This window comes from Anopheles arabiensis, chromosome 3, assembly GCF_016920715.1.
Source record: "Anopheles arabiensis isolate DONGOLA chromosome 3, AaraD3, whole genome shotgun sequence".
NCBI lineage: Eukaryota > Metazoa > Arthropoda > Insecta > Diptera > Culicidae > Anopheles > Anopheles arabiensis.
In genome coordinates this window covers 19,620,278-19,647,809 of record NC_053518.1, presented here as the reverse complement: position 1 = coordinate 19,647,809, position 27,532 = coordinate 19,620,278, and the positions used below count along the sequence as shown (strand labels likewise).

At 40.3% G+C, this 27,532-nt stretch overlaps 2 protein-coding genes across 3 annotated transcripts in view; one reads left to right on the top strand and one right to left on the bottom strand.

Annotated features, from left to right (window-relative positions):
* Positions 1 to 7,806, bottom strand: part of LOC120902073 (diencephalon/mesencephalon homeobox protein 1-like) — a 91,569-nt gene extending 83,763 nt beyond the window's left edge. Inside the window, exon 1 of the mRNA XM_040310558.1 lies at positions 7,024 to 7,806. The gene's annotated coding sequence lies outside the window, so the exon portion shown is untranslated. The remainder of the gene's footprint in view (positions 1 to 7,023) is intronic.
* Positions 7,807 to 17,896: 10,090 nt separating this feature from the next.
* The window catches only part of LOC120899642 (cGMP-dependent protein kinase, isozyme 2 forms cD4/T1/T3A/T3B), a 129,620-nt gene continuing 119,984 nt past the window's right edge, over positions 17,897 to 27,532 (top strand). The window contains exon 1 of one of the 2 annotated variants that reach the window (XM_040305713.1): positions 17,897 to 18,088. The gene's annotated coding sequence lies outside the window, so the exon portion shown is untranslated. Of the gene's footprint in view, positions 18,089 to 18,969; positions 19,121 to 27,532 lie in introns of those variants that run through there. The other variant, XM_040305714.1, reaches the window with a different exon arrangement.

Sequence of the window (27,532 nt, the reverse complement as noted above, 5' to 3'; positions counted from 1 at the left end):
TTGCAGCTCATGCTACATTAGAAGGTGCAGTCCGGTTTAGTAGTGACACGCATACCAAAACAAGGATGTGCAGCTGCAACAACAACAAAAAAACGGTTCCAAAACTTCAAACTGCTGCACAGATTGCACTGCAGGGAGCACGAGTCAAATTACGTCACGGTTCAGCACGGGATGTTTTATGCACCAGCAGCGTACGTAGCAGTGCAGTGAAGTTGAACAGACTGATTGATCTGATGGGGAGTTTTGTTTTTTTGTTCGTCTTTGGCCGACACTGGTGACGAATGTCTAAAACGGCCGAGGAAATGAAATTTATCCTTCGATCGTTTGGTCGTTGTAAATGTGTGTTAGGAGGTCACGTCGTCCTTAGCGGGTACGTAGAGAAGGGATTTTGGGACTGGATTTTTCAAATCTAGTTTAAACCCTTTTCGTTGTGCTGAATATTTGATTGATTTGAGCTTCTGTTTCATCCGTTACTGGTCTAGCTATGGATGCGGAGGTACGTGTCTTAACTGTTTTGATTATTTTTTATTATTGTGTAGTACATTTTTGACCTTTTTTGTTTTGTTAATCATATTATCATTCCAATTTCGCATTATTTAAATGATGACCTCTTCAAGCAGTCGCCAAAAATCAAGCACTACTATCCAAAAAGAAAAACGCACACATTTCGCACTGTGACAAACGCCGTAACGATGCGCACGATAATTTGGGCCCACCATCAATGAGCGTAATGCCAGCCTGACAGGCATGCCCCGGACCCACCAGGAGGGACGGGGACGGGGTTACCGAGACTCTGGACTCGCTGGAGATGCAAAATGATGCTGGCACAGAGCATCCAGCATCCACGGAGACGAACGTGTCGCTCGTTTATTGCACCCTTCCCCGGGAGGGCACTGGTTATACGGACGCGATTATGATGGTGTGACGGGCGTGATGACGCTGATACGTATGCAGATAAATTTAAATTATTAATTTAATTTAATTCAATGAAATCTAATTTAATAAACGGTCGGTTTTGATACGTTGTTTTAAGCCATGGCACCATCCGCTTTGGATCCGAGCTGGTTTCTTGTACCGGGACGGGCGGAGAGAGGATTCTTTTTTTCATGGGCGACCAGCACTTTTGTGCCTTTCATGTGTGTGCGTGTGTGGGTACGTATTGCAATCTTTTTTTTGGTTTTTGGCCAGTAGACTTATGTTTCGCTCCTCATATTATGGTGCTGTGTGTGTTTTTTCGGTGCATCCGTGTACCTCTAACGAGGCAAGAGGAATCACGGGAAGTTGTGAGTGATTGAGTGGGGAAGGGCATTAAATGTGTGATTTGTTATTAGCAGAAGATGCAGCGATTATTGATTAGTCAAAATAATGATATATTATAAGTAGATGTGGATGTAGCAGAAATGCTAAAAGTCTCTATAAATTAAATATCAACCTATATTTCAATATAGATTCAAAATGTTATCAGATACTGATAGCTAATAAAGAAAAAAATAGGAATGAATACGATCTTGTATGAATTTACTAAATTATATTATAAGAAATATTTTTCTCTAAGATTAGGTTAAGTTGTACAGTTAGATATAATCTTTAGCATAGAAACAAACATTAGTATAAGTTAGGATTAGATAAAACAGATCATACCATATTGAATTCATACAATTCCCACTTGCAATAACTGAACGGTGTCAGGACTAATTATAATAGATTAGGCGTTGAAAAGCAAAACTGCTGTAACTCGCGGACCCCCACTATCAGTAATGTACACATACAAATAAAATGAACTTTAAGAAGAAGAATAAGAAGAAGAAGAAAATGTAATCCCTTTCATTACTATCCAGAATGGGTGTAACTCTTGATTTAAGGCATTTGGCACCCATTCAGACCATTTTTGACATCATTCCTTTCAAGACCTATTCATGTAATAGTTGCCTAAGTCTTCTGTTGCATAATATAGTAATCCCACCAAGCCTACAACTCCTTTTTAGATACCTACTGTTACAAATTATGTACTAAATACTCTTATTCTAAAACCTTTCTTCAATCATTCTTATTTATCATTAGAGTCAAGGCCAAAGTTATGCATTTGACTTTTTTGTAACTAAATCGTACTCATCATTTTTCTTTTTTTATTCATGGTCTTTAAATGCCTTTTGAAAATAATCAGACAATCATTTCAATTCTTAAAATTAAGTTCAAACGAAGTTATTAATATAGTAGTTGAATTTACCAACTTCAATCAAATTCATTCATTGTTTTCAGGCATTTTAACTTTAAACTCTTGATTTTGGAATCATATTGTATCTAAATTCAGTTAAAATACATTACGTGAACTTGAATTCCATGGCAATTTTTGAATTCATGCTGAATTATTAGCATATTTTTTCATACAAAAGATTCCAGATTTATTCTTCAAAAGCCATGAGAATGAAGGGAAGTGACAGTCTTTCTCATATCTTTCTTATTTCCTAAAGCATTCTTTAGGTAATTCCTGCTACAAAAAAACGGACTTAAATGATTCAATACCTAACAGGTTGGCTGATAAGTCCCCGGTCTGACTCATAGATGGCACCGCTAGTATTAAATGCATATTATTTTTATATAGTACCAACCTTCAAATGATTCGTGTAAAAATTTGACGTCTGTATGTCAATTAGTTTGTGAGAGAGAGCGTCTTTTGTCAAGCAACTTTTGTTAACTTTTTGTCCACCAAGACAACGCACCGTGCCACAAGTCATTGAGAACGATGGCAAAAATTCATGAATTGGGCTTCGAATTGCTTCCCCACCCACCGTATTCTCCAGATCTGGCCTCCAGCGACTTATTCTTGTTCTCAGACCTCAAAAGGATGCTCGCAGGAAAAAAATTTGGCTGCAATGAGAGGTGGTCGCCGAAACTGAGGCCTATTTTGAGGCAAAACCGAAGGAGTACTACCAAAATGGTATCAAAAAATTGGAAGGTCGTTATAATCGTTGTATCGCTCTTGAAGGGAACTATGTTGAATAATAAAAACGAATTTTGACAAAAAATGTGTTTTTCTTTGTTAGACCGAGGACTTATCAGCCAACCTGTTAACTGCAACCTTTTTGAATTACAATACAATGCACAGTGTCCACTAAACAAAGTCCGATGTTATCAACATTAATCATGAAGCACGGTGCAGCATACGCACTATTTGTGACAGACATTAACGAAACACCTACATCTACATTCATCCATCTATTAACCAAGTCTATTATTAGCAAACACGCCAGATTGCTGTACTGAAGAAATAACGACCTGAACGCCAACGTGATCCTGTTTACTAAAATCATGTACAACTGTCACTGGAGCCGCTTCTTTGAAACCGTTTCCCTTTTCCGCTGTGCCGACTTGCGTAGGTTTGGAAGCTTTAAGCGTGTGGTGTAGAATTTGCCTTGTTTAGCCTATAAATAGACTCGCCTAAAGATAGAACCACCGGAAAGCGCTCATGAGCGAAAGTGTGCCAGTTGTGCTATCCACTGGGGGGGATGTCTCTTTGATGTTCCCTCTCGGGGTTGGCGAGCGTGCTGATGAGATGCGGAGCAACCCGGAAAACTTACAGCCATTTCGCAATGGGAGAATAGATGCAGATGCGTCCACACTTTGTGCGAGAAGATCGCACGATCGCCAACACAGTGGAGCAGGGCGAGTAAATTCCATTAATTGTGACCAATTAAATCATGCGCAGTGTGGCGAATGAAAGCGTTCTTGGTTGGACATTACAAAGAGGCATAAGAGTGGTGTATTTTTATGTACATTATGATTATGATTTGCGGAACACATTTAAGAACAGCATGTTAAAATTCCACAAAACCATCAATCTATTTTTGTCGGTGGAGCCATATTTTCCACCACAAACCGTGATTTATACTGGACACGTGAACGGTGAACCACAAAATCCCAAAAAAAGGACATGAAAAATATACATTTATTACAATCATTGGTGCTGTCATTGGTGGTCCCGTGCTGAATCAGATTGAGTTTCGTTTTATCCTTTTATTCCTTTTTGTTTTCATCACACATACTCCCGGTTGGATGACGCCAAGCTTAGCTGCATTTTTGTAGCTGCAACACTGGCTGGCACAATGAACGTGCGCAAAAAGGGGTGATTGAGATTGATGAAAGCCGAATGAAACAAACTCCTACGCTGGAAGGAGGACGGGGTGATGAATTGTCACGTCATGAAACAAAAAATTACCCCGCTTGATTTATTTTGTGATTTGCAAATAGACATTCATCAGAAAAAACCATTTCCAATCATAAAAAGGCACATGACAAATAATAACAAAAAATGACAATCCCACACACACAAGCACACGCAAACAATATAAAAGCCACCTCCAACAGCCAGCAGGACCACATTTGACCAACTGCTAGACCTGAACCTCTGGTGGATTAAATCGAATTAAATTAACAAAAATTAATTATTCAGTCGGGGTTGCAATTTAAGTTGATCATACCAGCGCCGAGGGGGGTGGGCACACAGGTAAAACGCGCCTGGAAAAGTCCCACCGACAACGAAATCCCCCCGGAAACGGATGGGGGGTGAAAAAAGGTGCCACAAGAGGACGAAAGGTACCTGAACCGCCCCAAACCCGTCCGCAAAAGCGAAGCTGCGGCACTTTTCACCGCGTCCCTTTATAAAACGACACAAAATGTGCTCTTTTGCTGCTTAATCTCCCTCCCTCTCTCACCTTGATGCCGGTGTTGATGCCATCCCATCCCCCCACCCCCCGCCCTGAGTCGTTTGACGCACCGCAACATAGATTGTGATGGCATCCGGTCACTCTCAGGGGTTTTGGCCCCAAAATGGTGGTTGTGCCATTTTTCCACCGAAAAAGCCAAACCGATTTCAACTCTCCCCCGACCACCCGCAGCCACCCAGACACGGACAAACCGTAATCGCATTGCTGAGGTTTTACCGGAGGCTCCAATTGGCCGTGTGGAGCTGCTGTCCGTTGCTGTTTTGGTGCCCGCCCGCGTGTTTGTGTGTGTGTGTGCAAGGGCCAAACGGGTGCGGTGAAAGCGGGATGTTCTTTGGGTGTAAAGTTTGCAAAATGAACCAACCCCAAAGGCAATTTTCATAGTTTTATGTGTGTGTGTGTGTGCGTGCATGTGGTGAGGCAGAACACATTATTTGTACTTTGATGCAATGCTATCAAGTCACACACACGCCAGGATGGTGAGTGGCCGTAGGGGGAGAAAAGCAATCTGATTCGATACATTTGATTGGTTCCGATCGGGGCATTGGAAAGTGGCCGGGCGAGGAAGAGAGAGAGAGTGTGTGTGGACAGAGATTTTACAAATAATTTGACATCGATATTTATTTGCTATCAATTGAATTTGAAATTGACCAGGCAGGCTGTTTGGACGCTGGGGTCTCTGTTGGTGGCATTGCGGCAATGGCAATCGATGCTCATTTGAAGTATAAATTTAATTACCAGATTTTGCAGTCAGTGAGGTTTATTCAGGAGAGACATTCAGGGAATGTTGTTTTTTGTTCTTTTCAGGGAATATTAATGCAATTCATTATCGAACCAAAACATGTTAATTTTTGTTGTTATAAAGCATTTAAATTAATAATAAATATACCTTTAAGTCTGCTTTGTTTAACTCTAGGGCCCTAGCTATCCTACTGATCATGAAAATTCACAGTATCTTTCTAAAATGTCGTGTATGGTAATTAAAAGAAATAATCTTACATTTATACTCGATATATGGATTTCATAAATGATTGATAAAATCCATGCACAATGATTCAGACACAAATGTAGGTGGTGCAAGTAGGATAAGAGTTAATGCATATAGAAAGTATGCAGCAAAATGTGAATGGTAAGTAATGAAAATTTACTATGTTACATGATGTTTATTATATATGTTACTTTTATTGATTGTATATTTCACTGTAAGTCACGAGAAGGGAATTTTCCAAGCCAATAAATAGCTACTCTTTGTGTAAATACTACCTAAAAAATCAAATATTTAGAGAACAAACAGTTTGCAATTCTCTCTGCAATTTGATTTGATAACGTTTTTATTTCGTTGAAAACAGATTTGATTGAAGGTATTTGAATGTCACTGAAGATTTGCATGAAGATCTTTTACTATCTTTTGTTGATTTTAAAAGACCTTTTAATGGTTACTCAAATCATCTTTTAAATCTTTAAATCATTGCCTTCACTAGATGTGCCTTACATTTATCATCATATTAAACGGTGCTTTAAATTCACTCCCATTTTCAAATAATAAGAAAAGGTTTGAAATTGTTAAGGATTTCATATCAATTGTCAAGCAATCAAAGTAAATTACTTAACATGATGTAGGCTGCATAAACTGTTCAATGTATAAATAATAAAAGAATCGAAATGAAAACTGTTGAAAGACATTTGATAGTTTGTACATTAATTTGATTTGACAATTTGATAATTTAATAATTTAATAATTTGATGTGCATTAATTAAAATTATACGAATGCAGGTTTCTAGTACAATCGTAACCTATTTTATTAAATTTTACCATTCCATTACATTAGTCACCTGAAAATAACTTGTATTTGGTAAAGGTTTTACACGACTGGAATTAATTAATGCCCAATTTATTTTGGCGAAGAAAAAAAAACAAATTGCTCATTTTTTGTTGCTATATATTACTTAATTAATAATTAAGTAATCTGAAATCACGAAGCAATATTGCACGTAACATTATAGTGGAATATAACTAATAAAATGAAATTTTGCTTCAAGTTATGTTTCTGCTGCCGATAATTGTATCACTTTTAACATATCGTTCGCAATAATTTCAAAAGATTGGAATTTTCGGATGAAATAGTCCAGAAAACAAATATGTTTAATATAGATTTTAACATATTCTTCCGTTTCTCTCTTCACTTTAGAATTTTCTTGTACAAAGCTGTATTTTTCCAACAATGTTCATGCCTAAAATTATATTTACGACACATTTTTCCCCATTATAAACTAATTTTTAAAAACCATAAACACATCGTACCTTGTTCCCGTCCGTAAAAATCTTGTCTGCCGTTGAGCGAGGTCTCGTGACCCCGCTGACTGGTCCACCTGGAAAATGAGTAACCCGATCCGAAAGCAAACTGTAGCAAAAACACCGCTTAAAAGGTGTGTTTGCTTAAATTCACAGTGAAATGGTTTGATCGGCTGACAAGTTACTTTTTTATCACTTTACGGCGCTTTACAAAACACACGAACGATTTAATATTTTGTATGACACTTGCACACTATTTCGTTCTATTTTTGTACTTCTTTTCGATATTATACAAAAGCCCGAGCACTGCCACCGATTGAACGTTTTGCAAATGGTTTCAAAGCCAAACAAACTGTTGCTCCCGAATTAGCCAAAACACAAAACTCGCTCTTGTTCACTTTCACCGACGGTGTTTTAAGGTTTGAGTTTTTCCGAATTTTCTCAGATGGCGTCGCTAAATCACGAAGATTGTGCAACCGTTTTTACAGATTTAAATTGAATATTTCTTTTATTTTCATATGTTCCACTGCAGCACTGGGAATTTCTTTCTTACAGCACGGTTTAAATTACTCCACACTGAAGCTTCAGCTGCTTCGCACAGCACACGGCACACAGAGACAAAACGACTGACAATGCCGTTCACAATTCGTACCACCCACTGCCACTCGATAGGGCTGTCCAATCGGCACTGTGACTGTCGCGTCCGCACAAGGAAGCTGCAAAACTGGCACAACAAACCGTCCTCAACAGCACACGCACAGACTCGAGACTTACGCGAGTGATATCGAAACGACGACTGACAAACACTGAACCCTTCGTACGATCTCCGATGCGATGTCTGGCCTGATGCCCTCTTCCCTTGTGGACACATGCACGCACACACATACACACCGAGCGCACACTGTCGGAGGGTTGTCGCTTTTGGGGTGGTTTGCGATATCAAAACCCATCGTTGCCCCGTCTCGTCTCGTGTCCCTTGGTTCCCGCTATTACCATCTCGTCCGTCAGCCAATTTGTCCCACTCTCGCCTAACGTGGCTAGCTTTCCCGCTCTGGCAAGCGGGCTTCATTGGCCTCTGTTAGATGATGTTTGAGATCTTCCCCAGCCCCGTTTGATTCCCTCCAATACGTCCCAACGTCAACGCCACGGATGCTGCGCTTGAGCTCTCGTTTGCGCTAACGCTAAAAATGCAATGGCGGTACGGCAGCACACGCGACCCACGTGGTGCGCATGTATGGGTAATCGAATTTCTCCGCCACTCTGTGCCACGCAAAGGACACAGGAGCGAGTGGAAAAAGGGAATGGTGCAGGGGTTTCGGTACCTTTCAATTGAATGAAAACGATAAAAATATAATATTTGCGATTTTTTTTTGCTCGCTCCATCTCATTTCTTTCTAACAAAGCACACACACACATATAGACACGCACAGCTAAAATTGAAGGGGAAATTGTGTGAAGTAATGGGAGAAGGGTAATAAGGAGTGGAATGGACTGTGTAGTTCGACAGGGTGGAATGGGACAGGAATTTAATCAACATACGATACACCGATGGTGTCAGCTCAAGTGATAAGAGACGTACGTAAGGGAAGGTGCTGCTTAAGTGTTGTGAAAAGGAAAGGTTCAGAATTTCCCCTTCGCTTCTTATCGAGCAGATCCCATTCCGTGCATCCCTTTCCAAAAACAGTATCCTACTTGGATGTTTTTGCTAAGAGGGCGCCTGCGTACTGCCCCATACAGTTGGAGAGGAAGCAGAAACAGCATGGATGCTTGGATGGATTGCTGAAGGAACTCAGTGAGTTTCGGGTGAGCGAATGGATGGCCGGGCGTAGTACCTGGGTTCTCGCCAGCTGATTGGAAAGGATTTTTAACGCAACTTAGTGCACTAATCGAATTGTAGCTCGAGGCACGGATTGCGGTACAGATTTTTAGCCCGCGTTGATATTGATAGAACTTAATGAAGTATTTCAACAATTAATTTAATTTTGCATTTTATTAATTTGGCGAAATTATATTACTAAACATGTCATAATACTAAAAAAGTGAGTGCATTTTAGTAAATAAGATATTATAAAAAGCGAGCACGAAAGCGTCTTTTGCCTCCATAGAATTAGTAATTGTCATGTTTTCAAAGCTGCAAATTCCTACATATTTTTAATAATAAATAGAAATCTTGATTAAAATGACTGACCAGCATGATCGATTCAAATCTAAATAAAAATACTTTTCTTATATGAAGCAGAAGCCATAATACTAATTCATTCATTCGGGTTAGGAATTATCGAATAAGCTCCATGCTGGTCTAAAATAAGAGCGGCATCGATCTTCAAGGTTTTCAACACTATAGATAAATAAATTGAAACCGTTTAGCTCAATCTGATTTAAGAATTATCTTAAGTAGGTATGCAATACACATGTATTAAAATATGAAATATATTTAAATAAGAATTGTTCGATACATTTCATCAAAAATATATATTACTACCTAAAGCCCAATTACGAAGGATAAAAAATTAATTACCAGACGATACATTTTCCAGATTCATATTTTGCAATGCTTACCCGGTGCTCTGGCACCAAACGAACAGGACATTGAACATGCAAATTGTATGGAATTTGAGAGATTTGAGACGAGCTGCTGTTTGTCTTGCGTTTATTCGAGTCTGACGTCTAGTTCGATTGGTGCCAAAGCGCCGATACAATGCTTAATTTAGGTTTAGGATTTAGAAATTTAGTTGTCTGCTTCAAAATTTTTTAATAGCAAACGGGCGATTTTCTCCAGCAGTAGTTTGTAGTTGCCGTTAGTTCAATTTTGAATATAAAAATGCTTTAAAAGGTATTTTTGTATTTTTTTTATTTTTTTCCAAACAAATATTCATTGTAATTTACTTTTTCTTAATGTTCAAATGAAGCATACAAATTTTTATTTTACATCATTTTTCTTCCGATCACACAAAATCATGAATTATTCACAAACTGTACAAGAATTGCCTCACAGCTCCAACATAATTTCAAAGGCAATTATATCCATATTAAAATTGCTACTACAACGGCCTACAAAAATGTCATCAACAGATCGTCGTGCCTGCCAAAAGTGTATTTATTCTTAGTATTGATTAAAAAATGTGTATTTTTGCTTCAAGATATCACAATCTTTCACAATTCCGTCTTTTATCACATCTACAAACCGAATATTAAATCAAGCTGCTACTAAACCATACCTATACACACACACACACACACACACACACACACGCAAACAGCGATGCAAAAGCAAACAAATTCCACAAAACCATGAATCATAAAGCCATAATTCCGGCAAACAACATTTCCAACATACTTATCTGACTTCCATTACCAGTAAGAAAGTACGGCACACCGCGCCGGGGAATGAATAATTTCTTCTTATTACACCTCCCCCCGTTCGCTTCCCGATTCCTCACCCTCCTGAAAGTCTTTAAAAATGGAGAAAAAAAGATTTCCCAAACCCCCGAAAAACTACAACCCGGGCATGTCGGAATCATATCTATTTGATGTCCATCTGCACTTGAGACGCATTTAAATGCATTTCATCGGTTAACTGTGTGTACGTATACACAGCAGAGCCCGAAAGCCGCTGTAAAGCTCGTGCTTCACTACACCCGAGCGCAAGAGGGACGGCAAATAAATAACAAATAAAAATGTCATCTCCAAAGGAACGGGATCAATCGGAATATTTGATGCACATTGGGATGGTTTACGGGGAATAAGATTCGATGCAACCGGTGCAAACATTTTTATGTTCCTTCTCCTAGTGCTTGTGCACCTTTCGTGCGTCTTTCGTGCAGATTGAGCGGCGAGGGCCAGGAGGAGCCGTTTTTGCACTTTGCACCAAGAAGCCAACGGTGGGAAAGGAAATTGAATAGTTGAAGAAAAATTGCAACCCATGCAAAACCGTTGCTTGCCACCGTTTGAATGGTTTCGGCAAATGGGAGTGGCGGCCGGCTTAATCGCACATGCTGGCAGCTCGTAAATACCCTTTCTAACAGATTGCAATCAGATGCAACCAAAAGATAAATACTTCAACTAAATGGGGGGAAAAACACACACGGGTGTAAGGATTTGATGAAGCGAAGCAATTGAATGAAGCTTTTACTGGCAAAAAAGGGGGAAAAAAGAAACGATAAAAAGAATCATTCTAGACGCACGAACGACTCAGAACTTGGTTTTGATGTTCAGTACGCAACAGCTCCTGAAGATGGATGAAATGAATTTGTTCTATGTAAAAAGTTCATATGGATTTTATTTTACATTTTCTGAGTATATTTAAAGGAAAAATGTTTCTATTTTATTTCTTTTAGAAAAAGCGTTAGTTTTTAATGCATTCTGTGCATTTTCGTTTCACAACCCAAACAACATAACTCAACCATTAATCACATAATCGTTTTCAATTTAACCACCAAACCACTCGAGCATCATATCAGCAAAAGAAACGAGAAGCAAAAAACTCAAATAGATTAGCACATTTGTGCTCAAAATGAAAGCAGCCAATAATCAAAAAACAAAATCAACCAAACACTCACACACTCACTTACAACCACAGCCATACTAATAGTGGAGAAAAATGGAGAAAAATGGAGGCAACCCAAAAGAAAAGGATACACCCAAAACCGTGTCCATCCATCGTTGTGACTGGAAGAAAAAAAATCTAATAACAAGAAAACCAATAAAATTTATTACCCCATGTCTGTGTGTGTGTGCGTGTATGCGGAACGGAAGGGCAAAAGCAACGAGGCAAGCGGGAAGTTTTGGGGGAAGAAAAAGAACGATCCAGCGAGCCGTCTAGAAACGATGGTCCATTTTCCATTAAGATAAATTCCAATAATAGAGGTCATTTATATCCTCGAATTGAGTTGCACCCGGGTTTGCCGTTTGTGTGTGTGCGCAATGTGTTATTTCGGATATTAGTTCGTTCATTCGTAGCAGAGTGGAGCCTTTCGGTGGCTCCAGCTCGATGTTACCCCATATTCGGTCTCCCCACCCCCCTACACTAACGAAGTAAAAGGTTCCGGTTAGTCACACACACAAACACACACACACACACACACACACACACTCTGGGGGTGTGAGAAATGTAGGACGCTTTTATATCGTTGCGCAAATATCGCATTCCACGACGCTGTGTTTGGAATGCAGACGGGGTAGCTCGTTGTAGTAGTACGAAACGGCACAAACAAACAATTGGTTCGCTTTTTGGAGTGTCCTAGACCCATGTGCGCGGTTTCCGGTCTTTTTTCCTCTTGTTTTTTGCTTGTGAGCGAGAGGGGTTTACCAGCAACAAGGAGGAAGCAGTAAAGCAGATGCTTTGCTGCTCCCCCCGAAATCCAATCACTTAACGAAAATGGGAGCCGAAAACCATTCTGGCCGGTAGATTCGTAAATCCGATTGCGAGAAGAGGGGTTTTTTTGTTGCTTGTTTCTGGAAGGGAAAGGATCGAACGTAGAAAGAGATGCACAACGTCCAGTAAGGCTTCAAAGTCAAAGCTTCAGGTCCAGTAAAAATTGGATGGGGGTTTGGTGGAATTGGAATGAAGTAATTCTTGTTTCCTTTTTTTTTTTTTTTTGTTAGATTTAAACAAAAAATGTATGCTTTTTCAACTACCCAATTAGAAAATTAAAAGCAACATGGCAGATAATTGCATAAATTTGCGTGTTATACGGATATCTTTTTCGGTGCAAGGATTGTTGTCAAGAGTTTTTTAAAAGAGTAATGAAAACATTAAACTTTTTTTCATTTGAAATACGAAGCGAAACAGAGTTCTATATTAGTAACACATTCATAGATGGTATACTCAAATAATTATATGCAAAACAACAACTTTTGTCATATGAATTCGTAATATACAGCTCTGTTTTATTCCTTTTTTAAACTGTCGTATTTATCAATTTAACTCATAAAACAAATATTAAATTAAAACAAAAACTACTATCAGAATTTCTCTCGGTAAAACGCTTCTTAAAACATTGGTATGACATCATGACAAAAATTATCTCATTTTAGTAATGATTTAATAAAAAAAAACTCCAAAAATAATTATTTTTCATTCTGTCCGATTCTATATGATTTCCCCAATACTTATCGAAACGAACAACATGTTCGAAATTAGTATGCGCCATCTGTGAGTATCTGTTAGTAAGCTTTTGTAAGGCTCATCTTACTACCCTGTTGCTGGAACCGCTCACATCAGAACAAAGATGGTAGTGGGAAAATGGCCGACAAGCTCCACCCATTCGCCCATTTGACTTGTATGAATAAAACAGCATCAAGCGGGAATCAAAGGATATCTTTGTTATAAAAAGGACTCTTCAACAGATAAAATTTATAAAATTTAGATCAAACTGCATTTTGACTAGTTACAGTTAAGTAAGAGTAATTTTCCGGGGCAGCTTTAGCAACTGTGAAGAAAGAAGTAAAAGAGCAAACAATTATACGACATGGTTCGCGAATGACATATACAAATCAAATGCAATTCTATACGAGATGTAATGGTTTACAATATAAATTGTTCTTAGTTGTTAAATTTTTCGCGTATTAATTGTCGAAGCAAAAGAATACGATGCTAGGAACTAGGGGCGCCAGATGGTGTGAGCGAAGCGAAAACAATACCAAGAACTCTGTATTTGCTTTGTAAAACAATGACAATATGAACAGTGTGAAGCCTGCTCGCAAGTGGGATGAAAGGTTAAACAAAAGACAATTGTCTGCGCTAAGGCACGTGCGCGCTTTTGGTGGCCGATCGGCCTTTCTTAGAATTTCCTAGGTTAAGCGACAAACCAGAGAAGTTTGCTATCACGAGCGTATGAAATCGAAAGTCAGTCCATCTTTAGCACTCGACGCGATCGGTCAAAATAAATGAATTGTCACAGCAGTCCAAGTCTAAGTTTTAATGTTTAAATTCAAAACATTAATATATTTTTACATAGTCCTAACGCTGTTCCAGTGAAGTGGGAGGAGCTAAGAGAATTGCAATCTAAGGCGACGCTAGCGCTGTTAGTGGACGATGTGTAAATCAATATATGTTGAAGGTGCCAATAGATGTCGCTTTACTTTTGCGCCTGACTGTATGCAAGCTGTACGACGTGAGGTTAGGAAATCTATGCAATTTGCGAAGGTGTTGATTTATTATCACTGACAATCCCGAAAAACCACTCCGGTTTTTTTAAACACCTTGTTTGAAAACCTTTACAATTAAAGATGATTTTTTTTAAATCAGGATACAGTAGAATGAAAATAAGTTAGGATGGTTAAAGTCCAAAACGTCACCTTCAATGTTATTTACCAATACAAAACTCCAGGCTTTTTAGGCCGTCCCCAAGGACAGAGGAGGCGTGGTAGGCCTACATCGAGGTGGCAAAATGACGTGGAGGCGTCTGTCATAACGGCGTCTGTCAAATACCGCAAAGCGGTTGTAGTGCCGTATAAGTAAGTAAGTAATGCATGTAGCATGCCTGGAGTGACCGTGAGTAATGTAAATTTCAGTGTGGAATAGTTAATTATTTCTTCCGTGGAGCACGCAATAATTCAATATGTAGGAAATGTTCCTATAGTTCCTGAATTTTTTTTCTCATAAAATTGTAATTATTACAACCATCCGAAGAAGCATTGAACATAATACTAACATATACAAAGGCCTTATGCTACAATGTTGCCACATTTGAGATCTTCTAACTTGCCGTCTTTCAACTGGCCCCCAACTGAAGGCAAACAAAACAGTATTGATCCATACCAAGGGTCTAAACGTAACCTCCACCAAATGCTACCACAATCCCGTCGTGCCATTATTTAAGATCGTCTAAAAATTTGTATTCCGTACAGGATGCAACATTGCAGTCCGGTTTGTTTCTCCACACACGCAGCCAAAGCGCAGCACGCGATGCACTGTTCCCCCACCCCCCCGAACCGGGATGTGTGCATCCCAAATGCAGTCGGCGGCACTCAAACAATGCAGCACACAATGAGCACACGATGCAAACCGCACACGAAAACACCCAAACAGATACTGCACAAACATTGTGTTTTGCATGAGATATCGCTTCCCCACCCTCTTCGCCTCTCCATACTACAAATCACCCGCACCCTGCAAACGCAAACCCTACACCCGGCGTACTGCTGCGGGTCAATTACAAATGCAAAGTGCATCGAAGGTAGTATGCACGGCACGGGGTGGCATGTGCAACCCACTGACCCATACAGCGTCCCTTTGCCACGAGGCGGGAGACCATCCCCAGTTCGGATCGACATTGTTATTAGCATCATTATAAGTATCATAGATGCATTTATGCACCAAGCGTATCATTTGTGCTTATCTTGCGATTGCGCAAAACGATCTGGCGCGGCGGCGATCTGAGGCCAACAATTGCAGCCCCATTGCAACCTTTACCTTCAATCGCCGGTTGCACGGTACATGGGATCCCTCTTCGCTGCTGGTAGCCCTTTGATGTTTTCCTGCTGTTAAATTCATTGACCCATTGACGGGGTGAGTTTCAATCGAACCTGCACGCAAAACACGCTCCACAGGCTGGCCTTAATGAAAATGTGTGCATTCAAGATGGAACGTAGCATGCTGCCAAAACGCGATCTTTGGTGATCGCGTCATACTCTTTTGCACATCCATCGTGTTATTGCACTGTTCAGTTATGCTTAAATCCTGTAGCATCCTATCGCGTTCTTAAGGTGCAGCGCAAATGGTGTCTAATGTGATTAGTAAGGGATATGGTGTACTGTGAAAATTTAAATTGATATGTTGTTTCATGTGTATCAACGAAACCTAGCCCAGCTGCATTTGCGAAGGGGCCTGAATCGTAAGTAATTTTTGTTCAATTTAATAAAAATCTAGAATGGTCAAATACGAAGTTCAAAATATCAAACTACAGAATAACAAATGAAGATCTTACAGATTATGTGCCGTACATTCTGCACTTCCTGTTATTAGGCATTCTTTTTAATTGGTTAGGTAATTCCTTAATAAGCTGAAACTTCCAATCGAAAGTATACGTTGTTATATAAAACTCGGTTTCTAAAATCTCTAGGCCACTTGATAAAAATCCTGTTTTACTTGTATCGAAAAAAAAACCTGCTAATTACAAGACACACATTCAATAGTTGCCCGGCAATCAAAATTCAATTAGCAAATTCGGACTGTATAATTTATGCTAATTTGTTCATCAAAATGTTAACCAGCTGCTTTCAATTGTCTTCTATGTTCCACATGTTTGTAAATGGTCGTGGACTAACCCTTTAAAAATGCCTTAATTTAAACGAATACATGACATTCCTTCATGTTATTTGCTTTTCTGATGATTTATTTTTTGATGATGATGATACATAAGAATGGGATTAATGTATTTCTTTCATAACGCCAGTATCGCCAGTATTTTTATTGCCTGAGATTGAATTTAACGACACAATTGACAAGCAAGAGAGCAGTGTAACTACTGATCATCTTAAATCAATAAAGAGGTGAATGAGGCCAATTGGCTCAAAGTCTCTATAAAAATACAGAAAAAAATAAATCCTTTAAGACTTGAATGTTTCCTATTTTAACAATATAGTTTCTATAGAAAATTACGAATACATGAAAAATTTGTATTGTTGTTTTTTTACAATCTAAAGAGTTTAAATCACATGCAAAAGTCGATTCAAAATTGCCCCGTTTTTCCTGTTTCATCAACCGATTACTTACATTTAGGTTCTAATTGATCAGATAAATTATATTGAGTAAATATTCGAGTTAACATACCCACTAATTTCTGATAGAACGTTTTCAATCCTAAATTTTAAAAGAAGTCTCAATTTCTTGTTATATGTCATGATTTTTGCTTTCAAATCTTTCAACTATGCAAAAATTGACCTAATGCAAAAAACAAAAGTAGGGAAAAAAGTTTAACACATGTTTACTATAACGAGCATGGCTATTTTCTGCAAAGTTGTCCATACATCTTGAATCGATCAATAAGAAGATATAATAACATTTTTAGGTTTTTTTTTATTATACAGCAATTAAACAGAAAGAATTATGCTGTTTATTGTTAATTTTATAAATATAAACGCTAATTTTATAAATAAATATACTTTTTGTTCAAAATATAAAACAGTGAATAAATAAGATTTCAACACAAGCAATACATATTTGAGCAAAACACGAAAAGTAACGCCTCCGAATAATGACAAGAAAAAACACCTAGCTACCGAAAAAAATATTCTTTACACGCGATATGACTGTGTACCCACTCTTGTTCCGCACACTGTAACTGGTACGCTTGAACTTTGGGGCACCGTCTGCATGTATGAGCGAAGGGTCCAACTTACCCTCACGCACACATACACATATACACAGCCGTTCACTGAATCCATCCCCCCAAAATCCACTTCACATACGCACGCACGTAGTGGTGGTGTAGCTGGCCGAGCTGGTTTAGCGTACAGGGTAGCTCGCACACTTTTGCAACCTCCAACGGGGGTCCTAAATTATAGTTTTTTTTTCATCGAAAATTGTGCTTATCTCTAATAATTTTTGGATTGATTATTTAATGCTTAAATATGAGAGTATTATAAATTCTATAATTGTTCGTGCCAACAATATTTTATATTATAAATAAATTTAACAACAATAATATTTAAGTTAGTTCCTATTTCACTATGGATCAAAACCATTGACATAACAACTAAAACATTTAGATATAAAATATATAGCATAGTATAAAAAAAGTTCCCAAAATCCAATGAAAACACACACACCATTGCCGGCACACCCTGTAATGCGCACCGGTGCGATCCGTGATTTACGTTTAGGGGGTCTGCCTCGGCGTGCGCGGCACTTCGGCGTTAAGTTGCGTGTTTTGTGTTGTTACTGGTGGCTGCTGCATGGCTGGTGCTGCCGCGGTCGGTAAATCGTGTGTGCTGCGTTCGAATCTTCTGCGCTCCAAAGTTACTGTACACCTTTTACATACCGGATTTGCGTGTGCGTACTGTTCGTAGCAACAAAAAAAATGCGTGTGTGAATCTCGGACGAGCGCGTATATCGATCACAAGCACAAGGGTGAGTGAGTGAAAGTTTATCAGATCAGCGTGCGCGGCTGTGTGCGAGTGTGTGAGCAGCGACCGAAGGACAGAGAATATTCGGCGCGCTGATAACACACACGCCGTCCGTTCCATCTACTCGGTACATCACACACTCGCGCAGTACACAACTCAATCTGCTGCATTAGGTGGTACACGTTCTTCTTGTACGCACCCCGTTGCGGTGTCTGTTTTGCGTGTGTGTGTGTGCGTGTTTTAGGGTTATGTTCTGTGCAACCGCTCAACAAATCAACCCGAAAACGGAATATCAACATTCAATAATTTGTGCTGCAATTGTTTTTTGTTTGTTTGTTTGTTTGGGTGGTGACACTAATGCGCGCTACAACAAGTGCCGCGCCAGTACCCATTCGCAGACACAGTGACACACAGGCGAAAAAAAGCTGTCATCTTACGACACACAACCACAATGCCGATCGCCGCGAAATGCCTCGTTCTGTTCTGTGTGTAGTATGAGAAGGGGGGGGGGGGCAGCAACACACAGCTGGCTAGGGATCTACACATTGGCAGTGTGTGTGTGTGTTTGTGTGCGTGTTTGCTGCCTACATTGTGTGGTGGTGGCTTGCTGCGATCGCGCGCGCTCTGTTCTATTACCCGCGCGTCACGCATTCTTCTTCGGCACTCTGTCACTGTGTATTTCGCACAAAAAAACCGTTCCCTAGCGGCTTACATGTGTGTGCATGCAAACGTGCGACAAAGTATGCCGGTGACCCATACCCGCGTTCACGTTGCGTTCTCTCCGTCTCTCTCTGCTCACCCGTTTCTTTCTACGACGTGCGGACGACGACGACGACGACGCGGTTTTGCTGCTGCTGTTGTTGCCCTCAGTACTGAAGAAGCCTTCCTCCTGGCCACCGACCAACCGGAGTGGACGGATTGTGTGTGTGATCTTGTGGTGTGGTGTGTGTAGCTAATAAAAACCGCGTGTGCAAACCACTTCTTTCCATTTCGTGTGACTGTGTGCGTTGGTTTTGCTGCATTCTGGTGCATAACGGTACAACCGGGTGGCGTGTGTGTGTGTGTGTGTGGACAACAAGACAACCTGCAGCAGGCTGGTGGGATGCTGCAAACCGGATCTTTTATCAGTCATTATCGGCGGGCGGCTGGTCTCTCCGGATGCAAGCTGGCGACACAACGGCGGTGTCCATCCCTTGTGTGTCTGTGTGTGTGTGTGTACGGTGTGTCAGTGTGTGAAGAGCGATTTTCTCGCTTTCTGCTGCATTAGAGAAATAAGAAGATGGAAAAAATACACACATCAAAATCGATCAAACTTACGAGATAGCTTAAATAGATGTTTGCGTGATGTGCGTGTTTTTTTCTCTCTCTCATATATGATGTGACGTGTGTGTGTATTCTCTGTATTTTGAATTTCAAAAACGATCGTCGTGCGTTTGTGGGGCACTAAAATCGAAAACCGTAACCGCCTTGAAACGACAACGGGATGATGATGCGTCCTGTTCTTCTTGGCTGTGGTGTGATGCGCGATCAACTAATGCCCACCGCGTGTGGGAGGACCGCTTGTTGTGCTTCTTTGTCTCCCGATCACTCCTCACAAGTGCCAAATCCGGCGGTGGTGGTGGTGGCAAAGGCGGCAGTGTGGCAGCTGTTTATTTATAGCACAACAAACATGGTTTAATGTGGCGCTGCTGTAGGGCGAGAAGATCCGTTTCCGTGGGGTTTGGCTTGCCACCCGTCACAGCCCTGTGCCTGTGGTGCGCTTTAGCTAACCAAAACCGTTGCACAATTGGCGTAAATTGTACTTGAAACGATTGATAAAACACACCGACAGACCAACACACACACTCTCACACTAGCTGATCTGCGTGATGACAGATGGATTTCGATCGCAATGAGAGCGTGTGTGCGTTCTAGTAGCGGGCTAGTGCTTAGTGGGCTGTGAGTGCGTGTTGATTTGACAGCGATTTGTTTACGTTTGTGCGGTTTCGGTGTTTTGGCTGCCCTCCTTCCCTCTCTCACTGTCTCTGTACGGAACTGGGAAGGGGTGTAGTTTTTGTGGGTCGTTTTTTCTTCTTTTCATTTTGCTGCTTAAATCGTTGCAACAAGCTAAATTGTGCATTGTGTTTGCACCCGGACACTTTGCTAATGCGGTTGTTCACAACGTTCGCAAGTACAGCCGAAGCACGTGGGTAGTAGCTAGCTGCTGCAAGAGCGTGGTGTGGCGTTACAGGGTTTTCAATGATATTATTGACGTGTTCAGCGAGTTGTTGATTCGTTCGGGCATATAATTGACACTTTCAGCGAGATATTGAATTGTTCGTAAGCAGGCGTTGACAAGTTCAGCAATTCTGTAGTGTTGTCATTTGTTTTGTTTACACACTGTGCCGCAGGGTTCAATTTTTCATTCATAAAAGCCCTAAAAGTAGCTAATAATCATTCCCCAAGCTGTTTAATTCATGAATTAGTTAAAACAAACATATTTTTACGAAAACCGTTTGTTTACCTTCTGATGAGAATGATCCAAGCTGCAGTCCAAGGGGTACGAAAGTGACAGCTCTATAGTATCGCCGAACTTGTCAACGCCTGCTTCCGAACAATTCAATATCTCGCTGAAAGTGTCAATTATATGCCCGAACGAATCAACAACTCGCTGAACATGTCAATAATATCATTGAAAACCCTGTAAAATGGCGTTCAAATGAGCGTCTATATTTGTGCGCTCGTGCACTATCCATTCGAAAGAGGGGAACTACCGGAGATGGTGCAGCGAAGATAAGGGACAAATACACAAGGTAAGCAAGTTCGCAGATAAATAGTTAATGTTAAGCTTTGTTTATTTAAGTTTATATGTTTATTTTTTGCCTTTTAACAATCACTTGTTTTGTTGGGAGTGTTCTTCAATTAATAAAGAATAAAATCATTCGCATTCAATTTATCGACAATCACAACTGCCAGCACTCTCTCACCTTGGTGGTAGTGTCTGCTCAATGACACACTTTTCCTTTTATTGCACATCGCCTTCCCTTTGCCTTATCGCCTCGTGTCCTTTCCACCGGGGGCGAAATATGTTTAATTTTCTGTCAAATTACTCAACTCTTTTCCAATGGCGATTCAGTTCCTCCTTTCGTGCAATTTTGTCGTCTTCTCTTCCACGGGAACGCTTTATGACAGGCTAACGCTTTCGGGTGGCTGGGTGGAAGGTGGCCCCCTTGGCCAGTGTAGTAAATGCCGCTGTATGCCGATTATGGCCACAAACAAGACGCGGGTGCATACATGGACAACAGCCGTGGCGGTGGGCTGTGCAGGCCAAGGCTTTTTATCTGGCTGGTGCCAAGAGGGTGGTAATGCTGTGTGTGTGTGTGTTTTTTTTATGTTGCTGATCGCTGAAATCTGAACGGATGGAAGATGATTCTGAGGGAAGGATTTAGCACGGCTTTTTGAAAGGTGCACGTTTCTTTCTTGCAAAAGCGAGTTGAAGATTGTTGGATTAAGATTGTGACTATTGATTGTGGAATTGAGGACGTGGTTATGATCGTATATTTAGGCGGAGGTACCAAATTAATAAATTTTGGGAAGGACTGGAATTCAATTGTATTTATATCCAATATCGTTCTAGTCTCATGTGAGACAACCTGTAAAAAAAACTGATGAAACAAAACATGTTTACAACACCGTATAAAAAAGATATTTTTTTGAATTGAAATCAAATAAAAAAAAACACTCAAAAATATGTAGTAATTTCTATATTTATTCTAGATATAGGGATTTGAAGATCTTAATTTCAAATCATCAACTAGTCAAAGAAGTTGTTTAAAAAATTTAAAACTTACACCGTTTTCGAGCTCAAATAAACAATGTTGTGCTGCTTTTGAACACCTTAACACCTTAACATTGTTGAATTAGCCTCGACAACGGTGTCGAATCACAACTTTTTATTTATTTCGAATCACAACTTTGGATTGCTGCTCTCTAGATCGCACCCACGACTCCAATCTGATTCCGGCTGTTGTTGTCCAGGACCCGCTCCGGCAACAACCCCTAGTTCCGCCCAAAATCGTAGTCGTTCGGAGTCATCAGGAGTCGTCCGGAGTCGTCTGGACTCAAAACTCACTACAGTTTATCAGGCACTCAATACTAGTTCTCAAAAAAGAGCAATTTTTCTCATTTTGAGAAACTGTTTTGAGTGTATGACAATATTTTCTCATTTTGAGAAAATCTCTTGCCCCGCGACTGAAGAATAGTGTTCCGAGTCGACCGGAGTCAGAGTCAGTAGTCGGAGTCGGAGGTGAAATGCCTGACCACAAAAATATAGCACCGATCTTCTTCACCCGACTCCACGCTCTACCCGATCCACTCCGGCCGACTCCAGCCGACTCCGTACAACTCCAGCCATCTCCAACTCCCGACGACTCCGGATGACTCCGGACATTTCCAAACGATTCGGACCTCGGACGACACCGGGCAAGTGGTTTTGTATGGAATGTTGACACGATTTCAGTCGTCTTCTGAGTACTATCGTAGAACCCCCATTATTAAAAATTCAGACTTAAAGAATACAGAATACATGGATATCAATGGCAACAAAATTTGTAGCGTAATAACGATATTATACTGGATTTAACGGGAGTTTGTTCCAACACAATTTTCTGCTATTCAGGCACTTTCTTTTTCCTGCCAACAAGCTTACATTTCAGCCTGTCGCTGGAATAATATTTATCATTAGGGTTGTATGCATGTAACAGTTACCATTTCTTGGTACAATATGTGTCCTTCAGCAATAAAGTTCAATCCTTCATGAGCTACATATTCTTCAAGCACATATTCTTCAAGCTGTAAATCTGAGGTTAGTTTTATGCGTAGTTTTGTATGAAGTGTTGACATGATTTAAGCCACCAATTCATAAGAAAATTGCCCTGTAATGAAATCTGCATTAAAAGACAACATTCAGGACTTCCTAATCATGCTCTTTTATTCACTGTGAAAATACTCAATTTTTAAAAGAAATACTTTAGTGTAAAGTATACGTTATGTAAGTTAGATGCAATATTTTCTCCTAATTCTTTTGAAGCTCAAGATGTGAAATAATAATTTTTACAACCCATTAATTGTTTAATTGATATCGCTTTATTTTGTTATCGCATGTAATGAAAGTCTTAATTTTGTTTAGATGCTGACAAAGCAAACTCACCAACGATCTGCCAACATCATGCTACGGATGTAGGCATGAGTTGCAAATATCGTCCAAAATAACACTGCGTCATTCACACTCTCACGGGTCTGTATCGTCTCGCCCTTGCCCCCCCCGAGTCTTATCAATTATGGCTATTTTATTTTTCCATTCACCCACTGCCGCGCTGCCATCGAATCCGTCACTCCGATTTTGCTATCGCTGACATTTCATCGCAAAAAAAGCCACCTTCCGCTTGAACGTCATTGAGCTTTATAGGCCAACCAACCCCACTGCCCCCCAAAAAAGACATATATACTGATCGATTGTTTAGTGGTGGGTGTCAGTGGGTGTGAGCAAAATTTGCTTATCAGCTCATTACCAAAATAGCCACTCTCAATTCAAGTGGAAATAATTAAAGAAAGATTGCTCAGAAGATTTCAGAACTTTGACGGTTTTGAAAGATCTTACATGTTTATGTGACAAACCACACCAAACACCGACACCGATTCCGATCAATCATTCAAAAGGGGCAAGCACTGATACACGTTGCGATGTATCGCTGTTAGCTTTTATGTATCGTTCACTCAACGTGCCGTTAAACGGTGATGTAATGGTCTCGTGTACACCGATGCTCTAGCATCAGGACAGTTTGCTGGCTCGTTGCTTCGTGCTGCAATCACGGGGGGAGGGATGAAGGGTGATTATAGCAATTTCCCACCAATTTCCTTCCAACCGCGCCAGCAGCCCTCAACCAGCGGCGGGAGGGGGTTGGCTGCCTGTTGATTGCATTTTACCCTCGAGCAGGCTCGCCACTCTGGCGATGTGTTGCACCCATTGCCGGTCGGTATCTATTTTTATCCTTATCGTGTGTGTATCGAAGCACCAGACGGCCGGCAAGACATCATCATCATCCCCCCCTTTTCGTTATCGACGGTTCTGGCGAACGTAAATGTTAGGTTAATGAACACCCAAGTTGCAGCTGGACGGACAGACGGTTGGAGCGATTCAGACGAGCTGCGAGCGGCGAACGTTTTCCTTATCGCTGCTGCGGGGATTTAGGCGACTAATCAGAGGCGTTACTGCGGATAGGATGAAATCAATGCTTGATGCCGATACTTTGAAGTTGCTGATTGGAATGTTTGTGCGAAATTTGTGCACAGGTAATAAAGTATCAACAGGAACGGGAAAGTTTGGTTGTTTTGAAGAACAATTACGCGTTTGCGATAAGAACGATGTTGCGCTCGCTTGTTCAAGCTTTTAGGTGAAGGTCACTACGAAGAACGCGTGTTCGGAGTGACATCATCCGAGTTTGGGGCATCGAATGTATGTGGATCTTGTTCAAGATCATCAGCAAGCAAAACAGAACGGACTGACTGACTGATCGTGTGCGGGGTGAGGTGATGCGAACCTCCAACGTCCATTTTGCGCACCAGGCCTGAAAGGTAAACAGTGTAAATTTGTTTTAAAATTCATGTAAAGTAGACACTGCACCGCAGCGTATCGGGTATTTGCATGTGGAAACTATCGTGTTCCCACCTACCTGATGGCCCTCGACAGGGATAGGGCGTGCTGCTGCTGAGTGTTTGTGACCGTGAACTGTTTGTTGCTTCCTTCGGGCTTGGAAAGCAGATTGTTTAGCCGAGGGAAGAATATTCATTACTCCGGGGGCTAAATAAACGAACTTCCTATTTAACGGAATTCAATGTTTAGTGGATTCGTTTCCGACATATGGTTGTGGTTATTGTGGTTTGGACAAACATGAATAATGTAGTTGAACGTACTATTAAAGAAAGAATTTCATGATCCAGTTAGGCAATGTGAATTCCAAAAATATTTCAAAAATGTTATTTTAGCAATACTTTGCATTTTGATTCTCAAATTACTACATACACGTCTGGCATTGGTCGAAAAACATACAAATAGCCTTGAAACGCTAATAGCCTTCCTCGCATGTATATGTTTATCACATGATAGTACACCATTACATGACATAAACCTGGTAATAGCACAAATTGTCGTGAAAGTAGCCATAAAACGTTATATAGACCAAATCAAATTCAGATAAGACAAACCAGGTTATCTTGAAAAATAATACTTGTATTTGACTTGTATAGCATTAGACCGTTAACAACTTAATTCAACCAATTAGTCATGTTGCCACAGGCGTTGTCATTCAACTATGAACTGGATGAACAACAACTGCTGAGTGAAGTTAAGGTTCAAAATACTTGGTGGTGAAGCTAGAGCATTCAACAAGACTGCTCGCTCAACTTACTGAAGAATTGTTGACGTTTGTACCAGACTCCCAGTCAACTGTTAAACCAGAGTTTAACCAGTCAACGTCAACCTATTTATAGGCGCTTGTGTATAGAAGAATACTCAAAGATGGACTTCAAATATCTTGAATAACAGGCAAGATAAGGGCATGATGTATGCCGATGGACACCAGCCTGTGGAAACTGGTCCACAGAAGGCATTTGTCATGAAGAAAATAGTCAAGTGATGATTTTCATAATCAAAGTAATGTCACTAGTATTTTAAATTTCGCTCATATTTATTTTATTTTATTTAAGAGTTGAAATTTTTAGCTTTTATGATGTTCCTTTTAATTAAGTTTTGGCAATTTAATTTTTTTAAATCTTTTCTTGCAATTTAATACAGGCGTTACGAGGTAGGTCTCGGATGGGAATTGAACTACGGATCAAGGCTTCACAAAGGCCACACGTTTATAACTAGACCATCCGGCCATTCTCGGTTAGATGCGTTAAAAGTCGTATTTAAAATGGGTGCAGTATCAATGTTTTTGAAACTGATTTGTTTTTAAACAGATAATACAAAAAAGTACATTGTTTGATGGATGAAAAAATGATTTATGAGAAATATTCTAAAGTTTTCATGGTTAAAATGAATTAAAATAAAAATCATACTGTTCAGAAAATTCGACCAATAGTAAAAGCTCACCGTCTCAACCGTGTCACCAGAGCAGTTCGCTACAAAATTTATGCACATGCAAATGTTAGCCCCTTAATTTAGCAATTAAAATGACGTTATTCAAACTGCGCCCGTCACACTCACAGTGCCAAGTTGCAAAAGACGTACAAAATAATGATCACACCATTAGAGCATCGCTAGTGTCTCACCCCTTGCCTTTAGCACACGTTGATGATGCACCCGACAATGATGCACCCCCTGAAATACTCCACTCCACTCCATCACGGTGGCAGCCGTCGACACACGGGGTGGTACACAGTCATCTTTGCTTTCTATTTTTAGCCTTCGCTGGAACATCGAATCACCAATTTGCATTCATAAGACGCCAGGCAGCAGGACTGTCCCGGTCGATCGGTCGGTCGGCTGCAGCCATCCCAGTTTCGGGTGCCACATTTTCAAATTCCACTGACGTAAAAGGCATCACAGTGAAATGTTTCCTTCCTCCACGGGGCAACAGATCGCACCGAAAAAAGAAGAAGAACTGGCTCCACACTGACCGGGCAAGCCGGCTATGCTAATTTATGTAGATAAACAAACGAACGGCCTGCAACCCCCGGGGTTGGGAGATGAAATGACATTGGAACGAAATAAAATAAAATAAAAAAGATCCAATACACAAACACACACTTGCATGAATAATATGTATCACAATGAGAAGATGGGACTGCGTTTTTTGCGTTTTCTTTACGCGGATTCATCGCTCTGTGGTGGCCGATGTCTTGAATTGTGTATGTCTGGACAGTAAACACTATTCTAACGCCGCACTGTCGAAAAGATGGGGAATATGTTTGTGTGCTTCCCCGGTTCGTCACAGGCTCGCTGTCTTTTATTTCTGTAGTCTAAGATCACCATTACGACCCTTGTGGGGGGGCGTTTATTATTGAGCATCTCGAGAGTGAGTTTACAATTTTGTTAACAATAAATGTGCCTCAGACAGAGCAAAGGTATATTGGGGTTTTATTCATTCAAACACCGAGCTCAAAACAGGTTCGCGGTAGTGTGCATCTTTGAATCTATGAAACGAATTAAGGAATGTGGTTAATTTGCATTTGCAAATAAAAACAGACGAAAGAAACGGGCAAGCGGGACGGTTGTGAAATACATTTTTAAAAAGCGTCTTATCTTACCGCGTAGCACCAGGGGACACACGAGACAAATTTAGATTCGTAGACGAGTGCCTTTTATTTATAAACGTTGGGATGATGGGTTATTCTTAAATAAATCCCGCAAGGCTTTTTCGAACTGTATTATTTTAATTGATGAATATTAACCTATTTTTAATTCATT